This window comes from Arachis duranensis, chromosome 10 (genome assembly GCF_000817695.3).
Source record: "Arachis duranensis cultivar V14167 chromosome 10, aradu.V14167.gnm2.J7QH, whole genome shotgun sequence".
NCBI lineage: Eukaryota > Viridiplantae > Streptophyta > Magnoliopsida > Fabales > Fabaceae > Arachis > Arachis duranensis.
The window spans coordinates 6,751,574-6,763,180 of record NC_029781.3 but is presented as its reverse complement, the minus strand read 5'-3'; positions in this window follow the sequence as shown (position 1 = coordinate 6,763,180).

Genomic DNA, 11,607 nt, shown 5'->3' with positions numbered 1-11,607 from the left:
TCTGGCAAAGGCTTATCCCCCCTAATGGGATGGATTTTTTTCTCAGTACAGACCTCAATGAGTGGTTATCTCAAAACCTGATGGCCAATAATAGTTGGAATTGCCTCTTTGGTGTTGCGATGTCGTCTATATGGTACCTCAGAAATAAGCTTGTTTTCAATGAAAAATCGGTCCATGTCACAACGGCCATTAACCAGATTCGGGCGCGATCGGAGGAGTTTTTCAGAATTGCTAGAAGCAACTTGAAACCGCATAATATCCAAACTGCCGGTGTCTCTCTTATAAGTTGGTCTCGGCCTGAGGAAGACTGTGTTAAAGTTAATGCCGACGGTTCATGATTTGGACATACTAATAATGCTACTTGTGGTGGTGTCTTCATAGATTCGAATGAGAGATTCTTAAAAGGGTTCTCCTGTAATCTGGGAAACTGCTCAATTATGCATGCAGAATTATGGGCAGTGATACATGGTCTAAACATTGCTACTACTAATGGCTACCAGAATCTCATTGTGGAATCTGACTCGGCTGAGGCCATTAACTTCATCAACCGCGGATGCTGCCCAGGCCACCCTTATGCCCCACTGATTCAGGATATCCATGTCTTGACAACTAGAATCCAGAAAATCACATGGCTACATTCTCTTCGTAAAGCTAACTTTGTGGCTGATCTCCTTGCTAAGAAGGGACAGGAACTCCCTGTGATTGATCAAGCCCACCCCCCTTTTATTAGTTTTGCTCTTCTCTAATGACTGTTTCGAGACCCTCTGTTTAAGGGGTCTTGAGTTTTAGTTCTGCTTTGTTTGTTTGTTTTCTTTCCTTTGGGTCCTTGACCCCTTAGTTCACTAAAAAAAAAATTGTGAATATATAGAAAAAACAAAAGTTATAAGGTAAGTATATTTTTGAAAAAAATATATAAGAAACTTATAATATTTAGAGAAAAAATAAAATAAGTTTATGAACATTTTTGAAATAAAGTATTAAATTTCTAAAGGAAAATTAAGTTTTTAGAAAATTGTAATGTTTATATTTTTAGTTTTTTATTAGTCTATTCTCTTAGACAAATGCTTACGTAAAAGTCAAAATTTGGATCCTCTAAATTTTGAATTTCATTTTATAAGATAAAGTGTGATTTTTTACAATTTATTTTATAGGTGGGATCTAGAGAAAATATGATAGAAAAACTATTCAAGGGTGAGAAATCACACTTTACTCTTTAAAATAAAAGTTCAACATTTAGAGAATTTAAATTCAAAAAGTAGAGTACAGTACTCATTAAAACATGATCTGCTAATAAAATAATAAATAAAATATATTTTAATTTTTATGTTATTTATACATAAAAAAATATAAAATTAATTAGTATGTAATTTATATAAATAATTATATTATTTTGTATATTTTTAATTAAATAATCAAATTTTAGAATAATTAAATCTGCCATAACAAAATAATTAAATCTATAATAACTGAATAATAAAATTTATTTATAATAATTTTTTTTATAAAAGATCAAATACATATTTCAATATGCAATTCAATGATTTATTTTTGTGCATGTATAAGATGATTGATATAAGTCTAGCATTATAAGTTTTTAAATACTTGTTCGATTTCCAAAATCTTTTAAGTTGTAATTTTTTATATATTTTTAGAATCTATTAAAATAAATAAATAAACTAAAACTCTACAATGAAACATGTAAAAATGGAAAAACTTCAACAGCAAGACTGCTATAGTTACTCTCTGATCCCTTTATAACACAGTTATCACTCGAATTCACGCTTCACTCTCATTACAATTCATAATTCACAATTCACAACCAAAACAAAAAGTTTGTATCTGTTTTTGCTCTTCATTCTTATTCTTTTTGTCTTTTTGAGATTCTACCTTTTTCAACTACCATTTGTTCACTTTCTTGTTCAATTTCTCTGTTTTTCACTTCAATAACCGATGCAAATGCCAAACGAATAACAACCACCGTCAGAGACACACAAATGTTGCCACCGAAAAAGGTCCGAGTCAAGATTAGAATATTCAAGAACATAGTGGCGGTGCTGTCTTGCTCCGACCGCCACAAGAAGCAGAAAGACGGCGAAAAAGGTAGTTACTACAATTTTTCTGCTTCTGATCGTCCTCTTAGCTATACATCTACAACCCCACCGATTCTGAGTGGCTACCCTTCCGACAAGTAACACTGGAAATTCACGACAGCCATGATGACAATGATGATTTTTAAGATGTTCTGATCCTATGTTTTTTTTTCTTTTTGGTATAAAATAGTGCTGTTCCAGAGTAATGACATTTACATCCACTTTTAATTAGTAAGTATCTAATAAGATAGATATGTCTATCTATTTTAATATATAATAAGAAAGTAGTAAAGTGATTGACAAGTACTTGTTCTTAAAGTTGGGTACTTAGTAATTCTCAAATAAAGAAGTAATTGGGCAGGATTTTGATTCAAATTCAAATTGAAAATGGTAAAGTGTAATTTTTTATTATTTGTTTTATAAATGAGACAAAAAAATTGTAAAAAAAATATTTAATAATAAAAAATTACACTTAACTCTTTTAAATAAAAAATTAAAATTAAAAAGATCTAAATTTATATTGTATTAATATATTAATATATAATAAACAACTAGTAATTATGTACAACCATTTTAAGTTTTCAACAGTCCTGTGCCTCATGTAGTAAGGATTGAAGTAGAGAGATTATGTATGTAGTGTATGTTGACTATGTTCTAGAATTTAGATTACATTCATCGCAAATAATAAATATATATTATTATTTTTTTAAGAGTACTTTCAACGACCAATTTTAGGTTCCTTCCTCCTGAAGCATTTCACCTTTGTACGTTGGTGATGCTATCACTCGAATGATGAAGTTAGTTAACTAAGAAGCTCTATATATCAAATTCCACTGTAACTCTTTTACCTATTTGCTCTGTTTTCATCCACTCTCTCCAGCATTTTTCTACTTTCTCTCTTTATCAGTGTTGCAGTTTACCTATTTGCATTTTCCTCCATTTTATTATATACGCTCCCACGTTTAACAGCTATAGTTACTCTCTGATCTCTTTATAACACAGCTATCACTGGAATTCATGCTTCACTCTCGTTACAATTCACAATTTACAATCAAAACAAAAGGCTTGTTTAACTTTTCGCTCTTCATTCTTATTCTTTTTGTCTGTCTGAGATTCCACCTTCTCCAACCATCATTTGTTCACTTCTCCTGTTCAATTCCTCTGTCTTTCGCTTCAATGGCCGATGCAGATGCCAAACGAATAACCACCACTACCACCGTAAGAGATACACAGAGGTTGCCGCCGAGAAGGGGCCGAGTCAAGATTAGAATATTCAAGAGCATAGTAGCGGCGCTGTCCTGCTCCGGCCGCCATAAAAAGGAGAAAGACGGGTAGAAAAGGCAGCTTAGCTCTACATCCACAATCCCACCGGTTCTAAGTGGCTACCCTTCCTACAAGTAACACCTGATATTAACGACAACCATGATGACAACCGCCACAAGAAGCAAAAAGACGGCGGAGAAGGCAGCTACTACCTTAGCTCTATGTCCACAACCCCGCTGATTTCGAGTGGCTACCCTTCTGACAAGTAATACCTAAAATTAACAACAACCACGATGACAATGATGATTTCAAGATGCTATGTTCTTGTGTTTTTTTTCTTTTTGGTATAAAATAGTGCTATTTGTATATTATTACCTTTTTCTGTCTTAATTAATTAATGCATGTAGGTATATACATTAGTGGTCTAGACTTATAGCTGTTGACTATGTATATAAGATTTTACAACTGATTTTGTTTGTATAATTATTACTCCTTCTTTGTGATTAAAATGTGTTGTTATCACCTTTTTTAGTTATATTGTTCTGAATTTTGAGAACAACAGTGTCAAAAATCTTAAAATGATTGATTATTCTTTCGAGACTTGGACACAATGGGCTACGAAATTACCAAATTGGGGCATATCATTATGCATTAGACTTATATAAAATCATTTTTTTTCATAAAAATTTAGTCTTAATAAATTTATTCACGAATAAAAATATAAATTAACGTTGAACTATTTTATCGCACATAGACCAATTTTTTGGAAGTGAAAACTTCAATCCCATTTGTTGAATTTTCCTGTTCTACTTTCTTATTCGTTATCAGGCAGCCATACAAAAGTTGGGTGGAATCGCTTTTCGAAAAAATCAGAGTTTAGTAAGTTATAGCAATAAATATAATAATTAGTTTTTACGGTAAAAGATATTTTAATAATCAAAACGATGTCCGATAGTTTTGTTAAGGTTAATTAAAAAAAATTGAAAGAGTACATAAAGAATAGACAAAAATAAAGAATGTTTTGTTATGTATTTTTTTTAAATTTTTTATTATGGTATCAGAGCTCCTCTTAAACTCTGCTGATATTTATGGATAAACTAATCGATTCAGATTTTAAAATTCCTTCAACATTCTTCAATTTTTTATTAATAATATTGTAAAAAATAAAACACCAAATAATTAATTTACCTTATAAAAAAGGCCAGAAAAAATGGGTCGTATAAATCAATAGCATAAAACTTTTCAGGATAATGACATTCACATCCACTAAGTATCTAATAAAATAGATATATCTATCTATTTTAATATATAATAAGAGAGGAGTAGAGTGGTCTGTGAGCGACAAGTGGAGAATTTTATTGTCGACACGTAGGTTGTGCGTGGTTGACAGTTTGACACGTACTTACTCTCAAGACACCCGGATATTCTTAAATAAAGAAGTAATTAGGCGGGATTTTGATTTAAATTCAAATTAAAAATGGTAAAGTGTAATTTTTTATTATTTGTTTTATAAATGAGACAAAAAAATTGTAAAAGAATATTTAAAAATAAAAAATTACTCTTAGCTGTTTTAAATAAGAAATTAAAATTAAAAGATCTAAATTTATATTGTGTTAATCTATTAATATATAATAAACAACTAGTAATTATGTACAACCATTTTAAGTTTTCAACAGTCTTGTGCCTCACGTAGTAAGGATATGAAGCAGAGAGATTATGTATGTAGTGTATGTTAACTATGTTCTAGAATCTAGATTACATTCATCACAGATAATAAATATATATTATTATTTTCTTAAGAGTACTTTCAACGACCAATTTTAGGTTCCTTCCTCCTGAAGCATTTCACCTTTGTACCTTGGTGATGCCATCACTCGAATGATGAAGTTAGTGAACTAAGAAGCTCTATATATGAAATTCATCACTGTAACCCTTTTACTTGTTTGCTCTGTTTTCATCCACTCTCTCCAGCATTTTTCTACTTTCTCTCTTTATTAGTGTGTGCAGCTTCTCACCTCGTACCTACAGATGACCACAATAAAAACACAGAAATATCATATTTGCTTATACTTCAGATTTACCTCCATAATCTGATCATTTACCTCTGCAAATATCATGGATTTTTTCAGTTTTTGAGCGACATCAAGGCTGACTTGCACTTTCACAATTCTTGATTCCCTTCATTTTGTATACGCTGCCACGTTCAATGGCAAGGTTGCTATAGTTACTCTCTAATCTCTTTATAACACAGCTATCACTGGAATTCACGCTTCACTCTCGTTACAATTCACAATTCACAATCAAAACAAAAGGCTTGTTTATCTTTTCGCTCTTCATTCTTATTCTTTTTGTCTGTCTAAGATTCTACCTTCTCCAACCATCATTTATTCACTTCTCCTGTTCAAATCCTCTGTCTTTCGCTTCAATGGTCGATGCAGATGCCAAACAAATAACCACCACTGCCACCGTTAGAGACAAACAGAGGTTGCCGCCGAGAAGAGACTGGGTCAAGATTAGAATACTCAAGAGCATAGTAGCGGCGCTGTTCTGCTCCGGCCGCCACAAGAAGCTGAAAGACGGCGGAGAAGGCAGCTTAGCTCTACATCCACAATCCCGCCGGTTTTGAGTGGTTACTCTTTCGACAAATAACACCTGAAATTAACGACAACCACAGTGACAATGATAATTTTAAGATGCCCTGTTCTTGTTTTTTTTTTCTTTTTGTTATAGAATAGTGCTGTTTGTATATTATTACCTTTTTCTGTCTTAATTAATTAATGTATGTAGGTATATACATCAGTGGTTATAGACTTGTAGCTATTGACTATGTATATAAGATTTTATAGCTGATTTTGTTTGTATAATTATTACTCCTTCTTTGTGATTAAAATGTGTTGTTATCACCTTTTTTAGTTATATTGTTCTGAATTTTGATAACAACAGTGTCAAAAATCTTAAAATGATTGATTGTTCTTTCGGGACTTGGACACTATGGGCTACGAAATTGCCGAATTGGGGCATGTCATTATGCATTAGACTTATATGAAATCATTTTTTTTCATAAAAAAATAGTCTTAATAAATTTATTCACGAATAAAAATATAAAATTAATGTTGAACTATTTTATCGCACATAGACCAATTTTTTGGAAGTGAAAACTTCAATTCCATTTGTTGAATTTTCCTGTTCTACTTTCTTATTTGTTATCAGGAGATACAAAAGTTGGGTGAAACTACTTTCAAAAAAAAATGAGTTTAGTAAGTTATAGCAATAAATATAATAATTAGTTTTTACGGTAAAGGATATTTTAATAATCAAAATTGTTGTAAGATGGTTTTGTTAAGGTTAATTAAAAAAAATTGAAAGAGTACATAAAGAGTACACAAAAATAAAGAATGTTTTATTATGTATTTTTTTTAATTTTTTATTATGGTATCAGAGCTCCTCTTGAACTCTGCTGATATTTATGGATAAACTAATTGATTCAAATTTTAAAATTCCTTCAACATTCTTCAATTTTTTATTAATAATATTATAAAAAATAAAACACCAAATGATTAATTTACCTTATAAAAAAGGACAGAAAAAATGGGTCGTATAAATCAATAGCATAAAATTTTTCAGGATAATGACATTCACATCCACTTTTAATTAATAAGTATCTAATAAAATAGATATGTCTATCTATTTTAATATATAATAAGAGAGGAGTAGAGTGGTCTGTGAGCGACAAGTGGAGCGTTTTATTGTCGACACGTGTGTGGTTGACAATATGACACGTATTTACTCTCAAAGTTAGACACCTGGACGTTCTTAAACAAAGAAGTAATTAGGCGAGATTTTGAATCAAATTCAAATTGGAAATGGTAAAGTGTAATTTTTTATTATTTGTTTTATAAATGAGACAAAAAAATGTAAAAAAATATTTAAAAATAAAAAATTACACTAAACTCTTTTAAATTAAAAATTAAAATTAAAAAGATCTAAATTTATATTGTGTTAATGTATTAATATATAATAAACAACTAGTAATTATGTACAACCATTTTAAGTTTTCAACATTCCTATGCCTCACGTAATAAGGATCTGAAGCAGAGAAATTATGTATGTAGTGTATGTTGACTATATTCTAGAATTTAGATTACATTCATCGCAGATAATAAATATATATTATTATTATTTTTTAAGAGTACTTTTAACGATTCCTTCCCCTTGAAGCATTTTACCTTTGTAAGTCGGTGATGCCATCACTCGAATGATAAAGTTAGTGAACTAAGAAGTTTTATATATTAAATTCATCACTGTAACCATTTTACCTGTTTGCTCTGTTTTCATCTACTCTCTCCAGTATTTTTCTACTTTCTCTCTTTATCAGTGTGTTGCAGCTTCTCACCTCGTACCTCCAGATGACCACAATAAAAACAGAAATATCCTATTTGTTTATACTTCAGATTTACCTTCATAATCTGATCGTTTACCTCTGCAATTATCATGGATTTTTTCAGTTTCTGAGCGACATCAAGGCTGACTTGCACTTTCACAATTCTTGATTCCCTTCATTTTGTATATGCTCCCACGTTCAACAGCAACGTTGCTATAGTTACTCTCTGATCTCTTTATAACACAGCTATCACTGGAATTCACGCTTCACTCTCGTTACAATTCACAGTTCACAATCAAAACAAAAGGTCTTATTTTTTTGTCTGTCTGATATTCCACCTTCTCCAACCATCAATTGTTCATTTCTCTCGTTCAAATCCTCTGTCTTTCGCTTCAATGGCCGATGCAGATGCCAAACAAATAACCACCACTGTCACCGTCAGAGACACACAGAGGTTGCCGCCGAAAATGGGCCGAGTCAAGATTAGAATATTCAAGAGCAGAGTGACGGCGCTGTCCTGCTCCGGCCGCCACAAGAAGTAGAAAGACAGCGGAGAAGGCAGCTTAGCTCTACATCCACAATCTCGCCGGTTCCGAGTGTTACCCTTCCGACAAATAACATCTGAAATTAACGACAACCACGATAACAATGATGATTTCAAGATGTCCTGTTCTTGTTTTTTTTTTCTTTTTGTTATAGAATAGTGATGTTTGTATATTATTACATTTTTCTGTTTTAATTAATTAATGTATGTAGGTATATACATATGTGGTTGTAGACTTGTAGTTGTTGACTATGTATATAAGATTTTACAGCTGATTTTGTTTGTATAATTATTACTCTTTCTTTGTGATTAAAATGTGTTGTTATCACCTTTTTAGTTACACCTGAAATCTTAAAATGATTGATTGTTCTTTCGAAACTTGGACCCTATGGGCTACGGAATTGCCGAATTGGGCATGTCATTATGTATTAGACTTGTATGGAATCATTGTTTTTTCATAAAAATTTAGTCTTAATAAATTTATTCACGAATAAAAATATAAAATTAATGTTGAATTATTTTATCGCACATAGACCAATTTTTTGGAAGTGAAAACTTCAATTCTATTTGTTGAATTTTCCTGTTCTACTTTTTTATTTGTTATCAGGCAGCCATATAAAAGTTGGGTGGAACGCTTTTAGAAAAAAGCAGAGTTTAGTAATTTATAGCAATAAATATAATAATTAGTTTTTACGGTAAATGATATTTTAATAATCAAAACTGATGTTCGATGGTTTTGTTAAGGTTAATTAAAAAAAATGAAAGAGTACATAAAGAGTACACAAAAATAAAGAAATTTTTTTACTATTTTTTTAATTTTTAATTTCAATAAAATTGTTCAAAATAATATTTGTCAATAAAATCATCTTTATTTTAAAAAATAAGTCACATAATTTGAGCATATATACGAAACTGTAAAATAAAATAAATAAAGTTAATAACTAAAAGAAGAATAAAAACAAAAAATGAAAAAAAAGTGTTTAAAGATTCTATAATTATTAATTTTATAATAGTAACCACAAAAAAAAGTGTTTAAAAATTCTATAATTATCAATTTTATAATAGTAACCACTCTTTTATTTAATAAAAAAAAGAAAAATAAAAAGTTTCGACCCGGCGGACCGGCCCGTCCCGCCTCGCCAAAACCCGCTAATTTGGTGGTGCGGGTTTGGCGGATTTTTTTAATTTTGCGGGCTCTAATTCTTAGCCCGACCCGCCTTTTTTGGCGGGTTTAGCGGATCGACCCGGCGGGCTCGACCCGTTTTGCCACCCCTAGGTATCAGAGCTCCTCTTGAACTCTACTGATATTTATAGATAAACTAATCGATTCAAATTTTAAAATTCCTTCAATATTTTTCAATTTTTTATTAATAATATTGTAGAATATAAAACACGAAATAATTAATTTACCTTATAAAAAAGGCCAGAAAAAATGGGTCGTATAAATCTATAGCATAAAATTTTTCAGGATAATGACATTCACATCCACTTTTAATAGTAATTATCTAATAAGATAGATATGTCTATCTATTTTAATATATAATAAGAGAGTAGTAGAGTGGTTTATGAGCGACAAGTGGAGCGTTTTATTGCCGACACATAAAGCTGTGTGTGGTTGACAGTTTGACACGTACTTACTCTCAAAGTTAGACACCTGGCAGTTCTCAAATAAAGAAGTAATTGAGCGTGATTTTGATTCAAATTCAAATTGAAAATGGTAAAGTGTAATTTTTTATTATTTGTTTTATAAATAAGACAAAAAAATTGTAAAAAAATATTTAAAAATAAAAAATTATAGTTAACTCTTTTAAATCAAAAATTAAAATTAAAAATATCTAAATTTATATTGTGTTAATCTATTAATATATAATAAACAACTAGTTATTATGTACAACCATTTCAAGTTTTCAACAGTCCTGTGCCTCACGTGGGAAGGATTTGAAGTAAAAATTATGTATGTAGTGTATGTTGATTATCTTCTAAAATCTATATTACATTCATCGCAGATAATAAATATATATTATTATTTTCTTAAGAGTGCTTTAAACGAACAATTTCACGGTTCCTTCCTCCCGAAAACATTTAACCTGTGTACATCAGTGATACCATCATTCGAATGATAGTCAGTGAACTAAAAAACTCTATATATCAAATTCATCATTGTAACCCTTTTAACTGTTTGCTCTGTTTTCATTCACTCTCTCCATCATTTTTCTACTTTCTCTATTTATCAGTGTGTTGCAGCTTCTTACCTCTTACCTCCGGATGACCACAATAAAAAACAGAAATACCCTATTCACTTATACTTCAAATTTACCTCTGCAATTCTCATGGATTTTTTCAGTTTCTGAGTGATATCAAGGCTGACTTGCATTTTCACAATTCTTTTTTTCCTTCATTTTATTGTATACACTCTCACGTTCAACAGCAAGATTGCTATAGTTATTATTTGATCTCTTTATAATACAATTATCACTGAAATTCACGCTTCACTCTCGTTACAATTCACAATTCACAATCAAAACAAAAGGCTTGTTTATCTTTTCGCTCTTCATTCTTATTCTTTGTTTTTCTGAGATTCCACCTTCTCCAACCATCATTTGTTCACTTCTTCTGTTCAATTCATCTGTCTTTAGCTTCAATGACGATGCAGATGCCAAACAAATAACCACCATTGCCACCGTCAAAGACACGGAGGTTGCCGCCGAAAAGGGGTCGAGTCAAGATTAGAATATTCAAGAGTATAGCGGCGGTGCTGTCCTGCTCCGGCCGCCACAAGAAGCAGAAAGACGGCGGAGAAACAGCTTAGCTCTACATCCACAATCCGCCGATTCTGAGTGGCTATCCTTCCGACAAGTAACACCTGAAATTAACGACAACCACGATGACAACTGCCACAAGAAGCAGAAAGTACACGATAGAACATATATTCATATGTAAAATATAATATAATAGCTCTATTTAGAGTACTTAAAAGTATAATTAAAATCAGAAAAAATATATTTTTTATTGTACATAAATTATTTTAAAAAATAATAAATTGTTAAAATTAATAACACAAGTTTAAAAATAAAATCTAACTTTCTTACAAGTATTTTTTATAGTATTTTTATTCTTTTAATTTTTAATTTATTCGTACTTTATTATTTAATTAATGATTAAATAAATTATCTTAATGATAAATTATTTTTTGTATTATCTTAAAGAAGAGATCAGTATAATAGTTTAAAAAATAATGTAAAAATAATTTTTAAATAAAAAATAGATAATATTAAAATTTTTAAATACAAAAGTAAATTATATAGATATATATTTAAGAGATAAATATA